The following is a 16,579-nucleotide window of genomic DNA, read 5'->3' as shown; positions in this document are numbered from 1 at the left end:
TCTGAGCTAAATCCCCGGCCCAAACCTTTGCTTTTTTGACGGAAAACAAAGCAGCGTCCTCGATTTGAGATGCGGGATGAAGATTGTCTAAGTTTGGGATGGTGGAAATGTGGGAAGATGTGTTTCTAATTTTTACTTTCCTCAGAGTCCAACAATTTACGTGTTCTTGTAGTTCTGCGCCACTAAATCTGCGCTTGATCTGGGTCAGAACATATTTTGATTGTAAATAAAAGTCTTCTTTTATGAGGATGTTCCTTTCGCGGCTTGAGTTGTGTAATTTTTATACAGGTCTCAGCAATCAATAAAAAAGCCACGGGAGGAATGATTTATCTTGTTGGTTACAGAGACTGTCACCGAGAGAAATTGTAAAAGATCAATTTACACAACCTGGTGTGGGAATGTTATTGATATAACACGGTTGATCGGTTTCTGGTAGCCTGTGCCCGGCCTGGCTACGCAAGGAGCCCCGCCCCGCGTGGTCCAGGCGAGGTCTTAATAGACGCGGCCTCCAGAGCAGAGCTCAGCCAATGGCTTCGCCCGGCCCGGCGGCGCGGCCCCCCATTGGCTGCGCTCCCCTTGCTGCCTGCGGCGACGCGGTGGTGTCTGGCTTCCTCCTCCTCCTCCTCCTCTTTTTTTTCCCTCAAAAAAAAATTTTTTTTTTTTAAATTTCCCTCCTACTGTGAGAACTGTTGAGTTGGAGACTCCCTGTCTTAATTACAAAGAGCCCTTTTCACCATAGGTCACAGAACCTGGCTCCCTTGACAGGAAATAAGGAAACAAGCTACCTTCCTGGAAAAAAAGAAAATCAAACTTCCACTTCTCAAATTAGTTAAATGAAGCTGATCGACTGTTGGGAGCGGAGCCTTTGACAGTTGGCTAATTGCAGCTGGTACGTTAACTATGTTTTAACCAGCCCTGCTTGGGATGTAAGTAAAGAAAAAAAAAAAATAAAGCTTAGGCCTTTCTTATGCAAAACTCTTCCTTTAAATATTACCATTAAAAAGGGGAGGCTGATTCTTTTAATATTTTAATTAAATAGATCTATGAGCATTAAGATTTTCGATAATAGCTCTGACTTCTTTACATTTGGTAAACTTGTCCTTCTTTTCCTTTTGAATTCACCTTTCTGAAGTCCTCTGCCTGTAGTTTTATATGAAGAATGCTGTGAAAAGTCTCCTTAGTGAATGTCTGGTTCTAAGTCTGTAGGCATCATTCTGAAAAAAAAAAAAAAGGACTTTGTAAAAAAAAAAAAAGTAAACCTTTAATCGAATTGATTTTCTGAATTGCAGTCTTTTACTGTTATTATTGAAGGACTAATATTTACAGTAAAATTGAAAAAAAAACTGTTTTCCTTACAGAAAGACTGTTGAACTAAGGTGAAGGGAAAAAAAGGCAATGGAGATTTAGGAAAATATAGTAGTGTTTTTTGAGTATTTCACTTATTATTTATCTTGTCTAAATAATATTTGTAATATGACTTGAGTTACAGGAATTTACAAGCAACTAAAGAAGACAAACTTCCAGCTTAGACTTTAAGATGCAATGTTAGTGAAATTCTCTCCTATCACTTTGCTTTCTAATAAACTCTGCATTTTCCTGTGTGTGCTGTGTTTTATATTTAAATCCTGTCTTTCCTTGCTTTTTTTTTCCTTTTCTTTGAAACACACACACACACACACACACACACACACACACACATGTACACCACATATCTTTTATTTGGAAAATGAGTGAATCCAAGCTTTCTGAGCACCTATTTAAAAGGTAAGAATCATCTAGTTCTATGCATGCTATTAGATCAAATTTTAATTGCTAAATGTCCAATTAGTATTTATTTGCTTTTGTTTACAGAGGAGTGAATAAATGTGATTTGGCTTTCATATTCCTGTATATTAAAACTCCCTAATAGGTCTCATTGTCTTTTCATTAGCTAAAATTAGTCCTCAGATCTCTTACTACATTCATTACAAACTGAGCATAAACAAAAGACTGCTCACAAAACATGCCTTTCCTTCACTTCCTCCAAGCTCTTTCATGGTGTGTAAATATTCCTGTCTCAATATCAATGATGCCTATCCTCTGGCATCAGATGACTTTGAGCCTGTCTCTTCTTCAGGCCTTTAACTGGATGAGCACTTGTGTTGTGGCATAGCTGGTTAGCACAGCTCTCTAGTCTGAGTTTTGCATGCGCAGTGTCCCTTCCAGATCCAGAAAACACCTGTGCAAGTTCTTCACATCTGGACAAGGCAAGTATTTTCGAATCTTCCATCCAGGTCTTTTTCCTCTCCCGCTTCTTCTTCTTTTTTTTAAATGCAGTATTGGTCTCTGCCAATCTCCCAATGGCTGCAGATCCAATGATGGCCCAGTACTAGCTGTTCTCTGCCCTAATCCTCCCACCTCTATCCTCCTAACCAGATCAGTCCCTCCCCAGCATCCTACAGATCCAAGTTAAAATGCAATTTCCTGCTTTTGATAAGTAGACACCATCCAGCCAGAACAAAACAGAACACTCTGATACAGTTGTTGCCTGGCCAAGGGTGAAGGCAGCTCCCACTCTTCAAGTCTCCCCTCATTTAAGCCAAGCAGGAAATGTAATTTCTGACTTTCATTCCTGTATTTTTTACCAGACTCTCCAGAAACACATTGACAGAGTCTGTATATGCAAATCATCTGGGGAGCCCTGGCCAAGATCTCAGTTATGGAAACATTTTAAACAACTCCACCCATCCTATTAATTCAAACATTTATAGAGACATCTGATTTTGAATGGGTAAGTAATCAGAAGGACCTTAGTTCAAAAGCCCCCCAAATGTATTTTCATATGGGATATGATTACCCACCAAAATGTCCCTTTACCTGGGAGGGTGTTGGACTCTGTAAAAATGTGTCCCATCTCTCGCCAAGTGGCTTTCTGTAGTGGTCCCCCAGCTGCACTCTGTCTCCTGAAAACTTTTAGTTCTTATTCAATATTCATTAAAACCATTAGTTTGCCCTTGCTTTTCTTGAAGTAGCTAGAGCAAATATAGTCACAAATAACTCCCTAGGTTGTCTCATAACGCCTATTGGAGGGTGGATGGAAGGGAACTAAGAAATGAACCAACTTTCTTCTATACGAAAGCAGTCTTGTGTCCCCTCAAAAGACATAGAGAAGAATGTTGGGTGGCCCCCATCTGCAGGAGCTCATACAGTGGCTGGTGAGAAGCAGTCCTAGATAGGAAAGAGAAATGGATTGAGTCCAGCTAGGTGTTTTATGAGAAAGTGTGATATCAGTAAAATTTAGAATTAGGAAAAATTTCAAATATAGAAATAATTTGGTTTGCAGGAAAGATGAAGAGAAGATTGGAGAGCTCAGGTGATGGTGTGAAGCAGGAATCAATCAGGCTTCGTTCTCTATTGAGCCCATATCATGCACTGGCCAGGGATGGGAATTGGTCAGAAAGGTAGGAGGCCATGTGTGGGCAGTCTTGCTAGGTACACGAGGTGCTTAATACTTACTCTATCTAGCAAATACATAAACAGGCCAGTAGAGTGAGCCAGTAGAGTATAAACCTACAAGTGCCTCTGAGCAGGAGCGTAATTTAATGAAGGAGACCTTTCTAAGACAGTAGCAGGCCTGATGTCTGCCAGGATGTGTGGTGAGGGTCGGGGGCAGAAAAGGCAATGGTTGAGTTTAACCCTAGTCACAGACAATGGGAATTGGAACTAGAATGACAGAGGGAAAGGTTTTGGAAACTCTAGAGACAAAAAGAACCTGGCCCTCAGAAGGCAGTCAGTGCAGGGTGAATGGGAGAGGATCAGGAGTCCTGGAGGTGAACCAAAAATCCAAGATGGCTCCAGGCAGGAAGGGCAGAATCAGGGGCCACTGTTAGGGAGACCTCTGTACTCCTTGGGGCGTATAAGCACAGCTTGGGGCACGTCTAGGGAGGAAATGTTAACCATTTCAAGTGAAACGTCCAATAGGAAGTTAGACATTCACTAGACCTTGGTTGAAAATAGAACAGGAGATGCCCAGGTGAAGTACTGAGGGTTTTATATTAACCAAGAAGCCTGGCCAGCCATGCATGTAGGCTGTATCTGCCAGCACTCAATCTGGGTTTGCAAAGGAAGGGGATACATTTGTCACATATTTTTTTTCCTTTTTTATTCTAGAAGTAGGATATGCAGATTAAAGTAGCATAGAAATAGCAAATGCAATTTGAAATTAGTAAAATGGCATCTTTTTAGACTGAACCAAGCTCTCCCATTGTATTTTTGAGCATAAAAGGCTTGCTCCATATTGTCTTTTTTGGGTTGCTTTTGGTAATCATAAAGAGATGTGAATAAAGAAATGTGAAAGAGCAACATCCCTTTTTTACTAAACTAAGTATGACAGAGTAACAACTCTCCACATGGACTCAGGTTTCCTAACCAGAAGTTCATGATCACAGGAAAAAATCTTTTGAAGAAAAAGGAGTTATTGAATGAGTGATGGATGTAATATAAGTAGGACTGAGGGTCAAATGATCAGTGAGCAGATTTCAGGCATGTAACTAGGCTCCAGGGTGCTGGTCAAAGGTGGGTTTGTTTAGAAGAGCTGTGAAGGTTGGCTGAAATTGTCCTTTAAATTTGACCTTTGCCAGAATTAGCATCAGAAAATTAAGGAAATGGAGAAATTATTTATACAACAAACACTCTCATGGCAATGACCATATTTATGGATAGTATTGCTGGCTCAATTACCAAAGAAATATTTCATGTGAAGAATATTTTAATTCAAATGGGCCTCACTTAGGGCAGAAATAATGGATATCCATTGAGAAAAGTGAGAAATAAGATCAAACTAGTTGTATCCCTTTAAAATTCTTTTAAAAACAAGTGCATGGAGTCCTGTGTACGGTTTCACTCTGTCCAAGAGGTTTGATCTGGTCTTAGGTGACAGAAATCCTAATTATCTGTGAATTCATGCTGAGAAAAATAAGGTTATAATAGGCATGCCCTGACAGTCATAGACATAAGAATGAAGGACACAAAGTGAGAAAAATATTCTTGTGACAAAATACTTAGGATTCATTGAAAGTCCTAGGGCACAGTAGGTGGAGAGGTGTAACTTGTTAAAAAGCTTAATCGAAAGTACTTCAACTATATTAAACCTAGAGCTTACTTCTGATATAAGAAACTAGACCATGAGCAGCCTAAAAATCTTTGTAATAAAAAAAAATTATTTGAAACCAAAGAATACTACTGTCCTTAAAGAGAAAAATTTGATCAGTGAATTTAAGGGAATAAATGATTCAGGCTTAATAGTAATTTTTAGTAAACTGAGAATGAAAGAAAGTATGCAAAACATAAGCAGACTTACAAGGACCAGCAGTGCTCATGAGGCAGGGTCTGGAAACACAGGCAGTGGCCCAGAGGCAACCGAAAACAGAAGAGCATCAGAGCATTCAGTAGGATCCATCGTTTTGGGCACACTTCTCCTGGCTTGAAGAGAGCGATCTGCTGTTAATTGGTTTACTGGCTTTTATCAGGAGTGCCTAGTGAGAAAGAACATGCGTCCTACTTTAAATTCCGATTATGGTGAAGTATTTACAACAGAAAATGCACAGCTCAACTGTTTTTAAGAGTGCAGCCACGAGGTTCACAGTGCACATGCACACTGTTGTGTGACCATCATCCCATCCAGCTGTGAACTGCTTCATCTTCCGGTGGAAGCCGTGTTCATTAAGCATTAACTCTCTGTTCCCCTCCCCAAGCCCCTGAGACACCATTCCATTTTCTTTCTCCTTGAGGGTTATAAATGGAACCTTGCAATAGTGCTCCTTTTGTATCCGGCTTCTTTCACTTAGTATAATGTCTTAAAGGTTCAGCCACATGTGGCACTCGCTAGAATTTCCTTCGTCTTCCAGATGAGAGATGTTCCATTGTGCTTGTACCCCACATTTGAAATATTCATTCAGCTCCTGCTGGACAGTGGGATGCTTTTACCTCTTGACTTGTGAGTAGTACTGCTAGAAGCATAGGTGTGCAGGCCCTTTTGGAGACCCTGCTTCATGTTTTGGCTATAGCTGGGAGCAGGATTGTTGGATGGCATTGTGATTCTATGTTTAATTTTTGAGGAACCGCCTTACTGTTCTCTGCACTAGCTGTTTCACTCTCACAAAACACAAAGGGCACTAAACATCTCATAGCCTCCTGATGATTATTTCCTTTATTTCTATTTTTTTTTTTTCGGTACCAGGGATTGAACTCGGGACCTTGAGCTTGTGAGGCAGGCAACAGAACCACTGAGCTAAATCCCTGGTCCTATCCCCTATCCTTTTGCTATTTTTGTATTAGCCACATGATTTGGTGTGGACACTACTTTTTTAGAGTCCTCTTTGTGGTGCAGATTGGGCTGTGCAGTTTCAGTCATTTGGCGCCTAAATATAAGAATATAAATATTTGTGGAGAAAGCTTTTCGCTGATGTTGAAGGTGAACATGATCTTGGCTTGTGCAGGAGAGGGGTCAGGGATAGCTGCACTGCTGAGTTCTTCATGGACTCTCCTGCCTTAGCACTCTGAGACAAGGCCTCATGCTAACACCTCCAGTCATTTCTCAGCTCCCCTCTCTGACCCACCACCTGTATTAGGTTCACTTGTGAGACAAAAAAGTTACATCTCCTACTGACATGTGTATATATTTTTTGATCATTTCAGTCCAGCATGCAGGTTTGTTTTCATCAGGAGGTTTCAGGATCAGGCAAAAGACTTAGGTCGTTGTCAATTATTGTTGTGCTTCAGCAGGGCAAGATAAGAAAGCTTTCCCATCTATGTCTTGAGGACTTCATACTCAAGTCTTGACCCAGAATCCCCAAGAAGCCAGCCACTGTAGTTGGCACACGCTGCCTGGCACCTGAGTAGTGAAAGGCTCCCGGAAAAGGGCAGGCTTGGCCTGGGTATAACCTGGAGAAGGCTGATGGAGGAGACAGAGCCTCTTGGGGGCATGATACCTGTGGGCACAAAGACACTTGCTATGTGGGGTCCTTAGTAGAAGGGCTTTGGAGAACAGAATTGAGAATTCAGGGCACACTATTTTTTTCCAATAGGCCATGGGTTAATGGGGTGGGACTTCTCTCAGCACCACTACTTGTTTCTGATGTTTGAGTCAAAATAAGGTTTTCTAACAATGAGTACTTTTAATCATCTACTGGGTACAAAGGGTGAATTGGATTCCTGAGGAACTTGATAAAGATCACATATAATCCTGTGCCTTCTGAGCTCACAGAGCATAAAGCAACTCCAAGAGCAAGGCAGGCTGGGTAGGAACCCGCGGATGGTGGGAACATAATTTCAACGTGTACTTTGAAGACACAGCATTTATGATGTGCTTAGAAAATGCTTCTTGCTTGAGCTATGGCTTCAAGCATGTATTTCAGGTAATTATAGCAATGCAGATGAATCTTTTCCTTTCATTTTTACTGCACAAATGATTCACGAGGTTGCATTTTTAAAATATATTTTTATGATATTGAAAATAACACTATATAATATAAAACTTTGGATTGCATATGTGTGGGGTAACGTGCACTAGGTTATGCTTTTATTGTGGAAGAAAGCCAATACAACTGTTTATTTAAAAAGTGTATTTGGAAAAGGGTTAAGAAAGAAAACATTTTAAATAGTGTCGTTATATTCTCTATGAAACTTCAGAAATATTATTCTAAATGCAGCAGATAAGAGACTTGGTCTTATCTAAAAAGAAATGTCATATTAATTAATGGGATAGTCTGACTTTCTATTTCTTTATTTTAACAATATGAGTATTTAAACCTTGTTTTGAAAGAAAATGGAAAGAGAAAGAGAGAAGATAGATTGAAAGTGAAAGGGAGACAGAAGCGAGTATGGGGGAAATTCTTCTGCTTCTAATGCATCTTAATGTTTAAAATCTCTGAAGTTTTCTTGTGTGCTATGAAAAGCAACAAATTTATCTTTTTCTATTTTCCCATAGGAGGCTGACCCAAATCCAACAGCAGCAGTTGAAAAATTTCTGGAGGCTTTATCAAATGGCCTCTACAGAGTCCAGCTTAAAATTAAAAGCTCTGCTAGCAGAGGAAATATATGTGACTTTAATAACTGAAATGTGTTTTTACTTTCTATTACAGAGGTCAAAAGGGTTCCAAACAAACCAAATTTATCAATTATTTAGAGCTGATTTCTTCTGAAGTGGTATTTCTGAGATATTATTTGGTGGGTAAATTCAATGTTCTAGGCCCACCAGCAGCATTTTATTCATAACAAATTTCCACTAAACTGAATTTGCTGGGGCAACTTAATTTCCACTATCGTGTTTGTACTGTGAAAATATCAACTGAACTGTTACTATGCCTAACTAGTGGGTTTTTCAAAGAGGAAAATTTTGGCTTTGCGAGCTTGTTCAGCGTCCCTGCCCTCTAGTTGTTTATTGCTTAAGAAACGAACTGGCTTCTCTATCTACTGGGATTAAAATTCTTTCTTTCTTTCTTTCTTTCTTTCTTTCTTTCTTTCTTTCTTTCTTTCTTTCTTTCTTTCTTTCTTTCTTTCTTTCTTTCTTTCTTTCACTTTCTTTCTTTCTTTCTTTCTTTCTTTCTTTTCTTCTCTTCTTGTCTTTCTTCCTTTCATTGTTCTTGGAACATCCTTCAAAATCAGAGACATCTTTAAAATTAAAAACAGTATCTTAGCTACATTATCATCCTAGCAACTAAGGAAAATGAGATTGTCATCAAATTTTTGATTAAAGACATTTTATTACAATGACGGAAACTTAGATTTGCGCATTAGCATGCAAGTGCCAGCAAATGTACACACGTGTGTGTGCCTGTGCATGTGTGTGTATACTGGGAGGAGGTCAGGTTCTCCTTGCAAGAATTTTTCTGGAATCTTGCTGGACCACTTGGTTTAGGGCTCTACGTTAGAGAATTTGATAACAGTTTATAGAGCAACTGCTCTTGATTCTTAACACAGTGCATAGCCCATGTAAATATTGTGTTTATTATATACTAACTAAACATATATTGGGTTTCTGCCTAAAGTCTGCCATTTGGTGTATGCAGAAAACATTATAGAACAGTTCATAAATTCATTTGAAGCTGTGTTACATGAAAGCAGCCATCCGGAAGCTGAAATTTTTTCATCTTTAAAATAGCAGCCTTCCCTGCTCTAAAGCAGGGAACTCATTCGTGCCGGTGAATGGCGAATGCTGCACACCGAAGTCATTGAGGGGCTCTGAGGAGTGTTCTGTTTTAATGAGAGCAAATTTCATTAAGGCAAAAGAGCGAGTTACAGTTTCTTTATCTATGCAGGCTTTTATGTTATTGTTGTTGTTATTATTTGTGTAATTCAGTAGGAAGCAAAAAAAAAAAAAAAGCCAAAACAAAAAACAAAATCCATGAAGCATTCCCTTCTCTGATACCTATTAGCCTGTTCAAGATGGAAATAACAACAATTAGGTTTTCCAGACGTCCACTGATAAAGACAGATGAAAAATGAAAGAGAAAAAGGGAGCCGAGCGGACACAGGCATGCGTTTCACCTCTCGGGGAGTGGACAGGCTGGCTGCTAGCTCCCCTGAATCTGCAAAGCCCTGCAGGCTCCTGTGGGTGTGGCCCTTGGGACAGGCAGGTCTTGCATGGGACTCCCAGGTGGGTGAGCTTCTGCATCAGTGGGTACCTGTGTGTTTGCTCAGGGTCCCCACCTCTCACCTGTGTGCCCCATTCCTGGACTTGGTTCAGGGTGTGCCGCCTGCCCTGGCTCCAGCTGTAACACTGGCATTGCCACTGGTTCACTGTGTCAGAAAGAGAAGACTATGTCACTGCTGCCATTTTCTCACCATGTGGAAGTGGCCTTGGATGGGAAGGTGAACTTGGAAATTAACACTGCACAGAAGAAGAAATTGAGTTGTCTTGATAGCAGACTTCCCCTTGAGGGGACAGTAGGGCATGGGGACATTTTTATCATATTAGTCAACCAACATCTTTTGCTCATGGAGGGCAGAGAATTTTGTCTATCATGACTAGTAGATAGTATGTGATCAACACAGACCTGCTGACTGAAGGGAGCAGTCAGGTGTTTGAACTGTGATTTTCAACTGGAATTAAACTTTCCTTTACTCAGGGATTCTCACTGCCTAGAAATGGGAGGCTTCTGGTTTAACAAAGTAAAGGATGTAAGCCTGGCTCCTTGCACATAAAGGAAATTTGACCTAGGCTTGTGGAACTTGTTTTAACCTGCTTCTGTAAAGTACTTTCCTGACATAAGCAGAATCCAACAGTCGTTTCCACCTCAGGTCAGTATTGACAAATTTCCCCTCATAGAGAAACAGGTGGTAACTTGGGGAAGGCATCTTTTCTTTCTGATTGCTTACGGTTTTAAGAATTAGTATTTTTGCTGCTCAGATATTCAGCCTATAGGTCCCTGGTGGGGCTTTCTTATGAGATTAGAGTAACTGGATGCATTAAATTATTGACTTCCAATCAGAGATGACGGAGTTTTTACCTCTTTGACTATTGTCTTTGTACCAATCATTTGGCCAGAGCAGAATTCTTTCTCAGGGCAGCAGATGTCTGATCTTCAGCTGGTGATCTGGTAAGGAGTGCAGCCTCTCAGACTCAGTGTCCAGGCCCTGGGCTTTGCTGCTTGTGAAATAGCACCTGACTCTGCTCCCTTTTTTCCACTTTCTGAGAGTTTTCAGTGTCTCTGCCATTCAGATGTTTGGTTTGGAGATATGAATAAAAATCTTGAATATGCTGTCAGGATCCAAATTCAAAGCAAAAATTAAGGAAACAAAAATAAGTAACCAGAATAATAAGAACAGATTCTATGCACACAGAATGCCATTTTCTAGAAGGGATTCCAGCATCCTCTGATTTTGGTATTCAAGGAGGAACCAAAGCCCCAGCTAGATTCCAAGGAAGGGTCCCAGTGATTCTTCCTAATCAGTCCCATGGTTGATAATCATGTACAGAGCATGAGTCACAGCAGCGCTGGAATACGAGACCAGCGCCTGCCTTTCCTTTCCTATTGCTCTGAGGAAAAGCTATATCCCTACCAAGCTGAGGATGGCCTGAGGATCTACCTGGTTCCTGCCCTGGCTTAGGGCCCGGCTGGCCGTGCGGCTTCTGATTGGAGGAAGCAGCAAAAGGGGAGGTGGGTAGGGCTAGAGTCTGAGGAGTTTTGAGTTTGGTCACCATCAGGCAGGACCTGCACAGCTGCTTCTCCTGAGCATGGACAGTCTCTGATTTGACCCCTCGGACCACCAATCTTGCACTTCTCCAGCAAAATTGCCAGCTTTCCTCTAGTGAGAAGCAAAGACAAAGGTGGATCCTAAAGACCAGGGGTTTCCGGCAGTGTCTGCCTAGTCATCTGCTTTTCTCTTCCATCTTTATTCTTATGGGGAGGAGAATGGAGAGCCTGTGACACCTTGGCTACACTGCTGTTAGCCATGCTAGATGAAAAAGGTGAAACCATTACAGATCCATTTTGAAGAAATTTGACTATAATAAGGCCAAGGAAATATGTGAAGACAAAATTGAGATATCAGCTTTTGGAATGATGCTAATTGTTTTTATTATTATTACTGTTAATATGATTTTCCACTTAAAGGACAGTTTTCCTAAGTACAGGATAAGAAAATCAATAATTTGTGGCCAACTGGGCTTTAGAAATCATCTTTAGTTGTCTAATCAATAGTCAATTGGCATACTTGTATACCTGTAGAAATAGCATATACTTTCCAGTTCTCCTTCATTTCTCTCTCTCTCTCTCTCTCTCTCTGTCTCTCTCTGTCTCTCTCTCTCTCTCCCTCCCCCTTCAACCCCACTCTCTCCCTGCTGACAGGACAAGTATATTGCCACCTTAGGGTCTATAAAGAGGTTCACAGAAACACACATTGCTGCCTCTGTCAATGTGAATTCTTACTCCCTATTTCTGCCCTTAAATCGAGTTTGCCAACTTCCTCTCCTGAATATATAATGCAGGAGGCTGCTACCTTTCACTGTGGGTCTTCTGCTTCACTCCTGCTGCTTCAGAAATATGCTCAGTGAATTTTTCAGTGTATTTGGATTCAAGTTTCTATTGATAAATATTTTACTCAGTTGTCATGATTACCCTAACACAGAGACAAGTAGATACTGGATTAATCCAAGTGTTAACTTCAAGAGAGAAGTGTTGATTTTATTTGCAATGCAGAGCTAAGAAGTCATTCACTCTTCTAAGACGAAGGCAGTGGAAACAATAAGTTATCTTCTCCAACATCAGTATCAGCCAAGAGCCCTCTTCTGTTTCTGTCTTTCACATTCTTAAAGACAATTGCAGGACTTGATTTTATCTTTCATTATTGTCATCCCTTCCTGCCCTTACAAGATTTGTCCAGAAAGCCCCCAAAATGGAAAACAGTAGCCCCTCAGGGGTCCAAACCTGGAGTAGGGAGGGAGCTTTGACAGGGAAGAACAACCAGCACGGCCCTGACACTCACCCTTGCTTGTGTCCCTCCAGAGGGCAGAGCTCTTTCCAGTCTTTTATTTGAGATGCATCCTGGTCTCAGACTGTTATGGTCACATTCATTGCTGGGTCCTGGGTAACCAGCATGTGTCAGATGCTGGGACCAACCTCAGCTCCATCTTTTCTGCTGGGGTCATAACCTCCAGGAAGAACATCCTGCTTGTGTGTCTCAGTGGGCAGTGGCTCTGCAGTTGAAAGTGTGACTGTGGTTCTGCTTTTCCATGTCCTGCTCTCTTCTCCCCTGGCCATGGAAGGGGTCATGAGACTCTTGGTCTACCTTTCCCTCCTGACATCTGGCCACACACCATCACATCCATGCACACTGGCCACACCTTCTCTCCATGGCTGATGCAGGTCAGGCGGGGAAGTGCTGGCTCTATTTCCCCGGGTCACCCACAGACATCCTCCTCTCTCTTGTCCACTCCTCTACCTGGAATTTTTTTTTTTCTACCTGGAATTGAGTTAGCCTGACACTGGGTTTGGGGCCTGGACACAGTCCTAAGCTCATAGTGTTTAGAGACATAAAATTTTTTCCTGTCACTTGCTCCTGGACACCCTATCCCTCGGGGACTTTTCATGGCAGAATTGGGGGATGCAGGCATTCTTGGGGACTGTAGCCTGTCACTGCCTTCCTCGGTTTCTTTGCCTGTTCCATTGTCTCCTAATGATGCGGAGGGAGCTTGTATCTCTATGGGAGACATGAGAAAACTGAGGTTTGAGACTTGCTGAAGGTCCCTTAGGAGGGAGAATGGAAAATAAGGAAGTAAACAGAACCAACAATTCTATCTATTTCAGTATTTGTCAGTGCTGGAGAGATCATAAGACGGGCAGGGGCAAAATTAGTGATGTTTGAATTGTTATTTAGTTTGGGAGAAACTTTGAACACGTGAAAGATCATTCTGGCTCATAGCTGGCTGGATCCTGTGTGGTCTCACATGGGCCCCATCCACCTCTTTGCAGGTGGATGATAAAGGTGATTTGATAAAGAATATTTCTAAGGAACGTGGTCCACCCATGGAACAAGCTATCCTTGCACGCTCATAGCTGGCTGGATCCTGTGTGGTCTCACATGGGCCCCATCCACCTCTTTGCAAGGTGATTTGATAAAGAATATTTCTAAGGAACGTGGTCCACCCATGGAACAAGCTATCCTTGCATTAGTGAACACTTTTCATGTGATGTGCTTGTACATTCTTGTGAACTAGAAATTAAGTCTGTGTTTATAAGAGCTGAAAAGGTGAGCTTTTTCCTGTCCCTTGACCAAGATATGGTTGTTGCTCGGGTGTTTCAGGAAACGCAGAGTGCAATCAAAGCAAGAGGGGGATAAGCACTTACAAAGCATGGAAGTGGACTGAAGGCAGGATGTCAAGAACTGCTCTTACACACTTTGCACACACTGTTGCCATCACACACTGTTGTTGTTGGTGGTGCCTCCATGCAAGTTAGGAAAACACATTCCTTTCTGCTGTTTTGACCCAGGCCCAGGCCCAGTCAATAGGGCTTGGTAAGCCAAAAGTGGGCTGTGCTTCAGGCACCCTTGGGCAAGAAATGGTATCCACAGATCTTTGACAGTCTCTGTCAGTGGCAATAATTTGAACACTGCTAAGAATTCCCTCCAATCATAATGTGAATCCAAACAATTGCAATTCTGCCTTCTTATTAATTTCCAAAATAATCTTGAGTGATGAGTGAAGCAAAGATGCTTAGCCTCATTTAATAACCGTGAGAGTAAGGTGCAAATTAAGTGGCTTCCCCAGAGCCACACCAATCCTAGGAGACGAGACAGAGGTTTTCTGACCCTTGGCTTCATTCTTTCTAATTCACTGAGCATCGGCCCAGCCAGAGATGTGCATCCATTCATCCCGGACGTCATTACTCATTTTCGAGCCCTGGTGTTTGAGGGAGGAGCCTGCCTCCTTCATCTGTGTGTTCTGCAAACCTATCATAGTATTTGACACACGCGAAGTGTGCAACGCGTGTTTGCTACACGGATGGCAGGAAGCATTGGCTGCTCTGCCTGTGTCATCACAGACGTGTTCTGCTAATACATTTGGCTGCAAATGATGACTGTGATTCTTCGCCACCTTTTTCCTTCTGCCAAAATAGTAGGCGTGGCCAGCGTCTTGCAGGCTCATTTGTTGAGCTGGAAAAGCCAGTTTGCAGCTGCATTGGTCAAAGCTTCCTGGAAAAGGGAAGTAGGCAGATGAAAACACACCTTATTAAACAGGCAAGTGCAGGTCCCAGAGCTACTTGGGAAGTAATGGATCTCTACTTTCTGCCACCTTGAGAAAATGTCTGTTATTGCAGGAATGGAACTCCGCAGCCAGGTGTCTGTGAACTGGGGCTCCATTTATAGAAGATGCATAATTACAGAGGTTTTCAGCTGTATTTCCTGCTACTTATTGCCTGATGGTGCCCCTACCATATCTGTCAGGTCCTCCTGCAAAGAGAAAAATAACCTTGGTGGGCTCAGCGGAAACCAGCTCAGCGCCCTTCCTCTAGCATTTGCTGGTTCATTCATAACCTCTCCTTAGAATCTTCGGAGTCTGTGAGAAGAGACTTGGCTTCCCCGAGTGTCCTCAGCCACATGAACTGGCCTTTGGATGAGATTACGGGTGGAGCATCAGAATTCATTAGCCAAATGGGGGCAATGGATCTTCCTGCAAGCAGAGGGCCTTTTGTGAAGAGCTGGCAGTCAGAGTAATGAAAATCGCCCCAAGTTTATTTTCCATAGGTCTAAAAATATGGGGAGCCACTGAGCTCCTCATAATAATGTCATAATTGAACGATCTATAAATGACATTATGCAAAGGAACAAGGAGCAAATGCAGCTGAATGCTCTTCTATTGGAATCTTTTCTTTCTCACAATTAAATGTCATTATGAAGGATTCTCCTCTATTTTCTACGTAATCAGGACTTGTAAAGTCTCAATATAAACATCATTTTTATTTGATCAGAGTTCATTATGAGAAGCAAGTAGCGTATAGAAAAATGTCTGAAATTACATGCTGGACGAGAAGTCAGAATTTGCCAAGGAGGAAGGAGAGGCTTGGCTGCCGCCCGGCGTTTCTACCTTTGCAATCTGGCACATTTCCTTACATGTGGCCTTGCAAGGACTTATAAAGCACTGGAATCAATTTCTTTTAAAAACACGTTTTTCAGAAACTTATTACGCATTTTAGAGATATATTATATACCTTCAGCCGCAAAAGAAGAAAAATTACAGGTGCAAAAGCAGCCCATTTTTCTAGCAGCCGAAAATGATGCTGTGTACTAGTCACAGGGGAACAGTAAAAATTATACTCCGACAGCAACAGGGCAGAAGCTCACAAAGGCACAACCGAGCGAGTGGCACGGCCAGGGAGTGCGCTAATAAATCAAGATAATTCTCTGCCTGCCTTGAACTTAGACCCGGCTACAATTCACTGGTACAGCCAGGGGAAAAAAAACTCTGTTAGTGGAATTCAGCCTTACTGGGGGGACGTGATTAGTCACTGGGCAGATTGAGCCTCGATTGCATCTAAATGGTCCACTTTATGAACCATTTATCTTCTGCTCAGACCATTTTCATTACACCAAAAACTGATGCTGAGCCACCAGCTGTAAGATACAGGCTGGTGAAAATTAATAACCTTTTTTTCCCCTTCTGCAGGACTCCCGCATATGTGAGCAGGAGCATTTATCCCTGTTTTGTTGCGATTTGCATCCCAGCATCCCTGGCAGTCTTTCAATTTTCTCAAGTCTCTTAGCCTTTGCCCCCTGTTTCGCTTTTGCAACACAAACAATCCATCCTGTGCATTTAAAATTCTCTTAGCGCCCTGACATCACGATATAGCCTTAGAGCAGGGAGCAGTTTACACAGAAAGGGCTCTTATTAATTCCTCTGTCCTGCCTTCCTGCTAAAATATAGGGATCTTGAGATTACTGCTGGGTCCCTTAAAGACCATTTAGAGCTGTGCAATTTAAAAAGGAGACCTTTATTAATACCTGCTTAGGCTCCTGACTGCGGGGAGGGCAGAGGAGGTCTGGCTGTGATGGAAGATAGTCTCTTAGAGAAGCAGCGTCACGTGACCGATAATTCAAGGCA

At 42.0% G+C, this 16,579-nt stretch overlaps 2 long non-coding RNA genes across 3 annotated transcripts; one reads left to right on the top strand and one right to left on the bottom strand.

Moving 5' to 3' along the window:
• Nucleotides 1-1,014: 1,014 nt before the first annotated feature.
• Nucleotides 1,015-6,156, bottom strand: LOC104867347. Its single transcript, XR_781743.3, has 2 exons — nucleotides 5,339-6,156; nucleotides 1,015-1,214 (listed from the first exon to the last, which is right to left on the bottom strand). It is a non-coding gene; the product is annotated as an uncharacterized LOC104867347 (long non-coding RNA).
• On the top strand, nucleotides 2,630-8,064 carry LOC104867340. 2 transcript variants are annotated; one of them, XR_002025606.2, is made up of 3 exons: nucleotides 2,630-2,770; nucleotides 3,323-3,440; nucleotides 7,967-8,064. It is a non-coding gene; the product is annotated as an uncharacterized LOC104867340 (long non-coding RNA). The 2 variants fall into 2 exon arrangements; XR_004516442.1 differs by lacking the exon at nucleotides 7,967-8,064 and having other exon boundaries at nucleotides 3,323-4,958.
• The last annotated feature ends 8,515 nt before the right edge of the window (nucleotides 8,065-16,579 follow it).

This window comes from Fukomys damarensis, unplaced genomic scaffold (assembly GCF_012274545.1).
Source record: "Fukomys damarensis isolate Sample0158 unplaced genomic scaffold, DMR_v1.0_HiC HiC_scaffold_9, whole genome shotgun sequence".
In the NCBI taxonomy this organism is placed as follows: domain Eukaryota; kingdom Metazoa; phylum Chordata; class Mammalia; order Rodentia; family Bathyergidae; genus Fukomys; species Fukomys damarensis.
The sequence above is the reverse complement of the archived record's forward strand: the minus strand, read 5'-3'. Positions and strand labels throughout refer to the sequence as shown.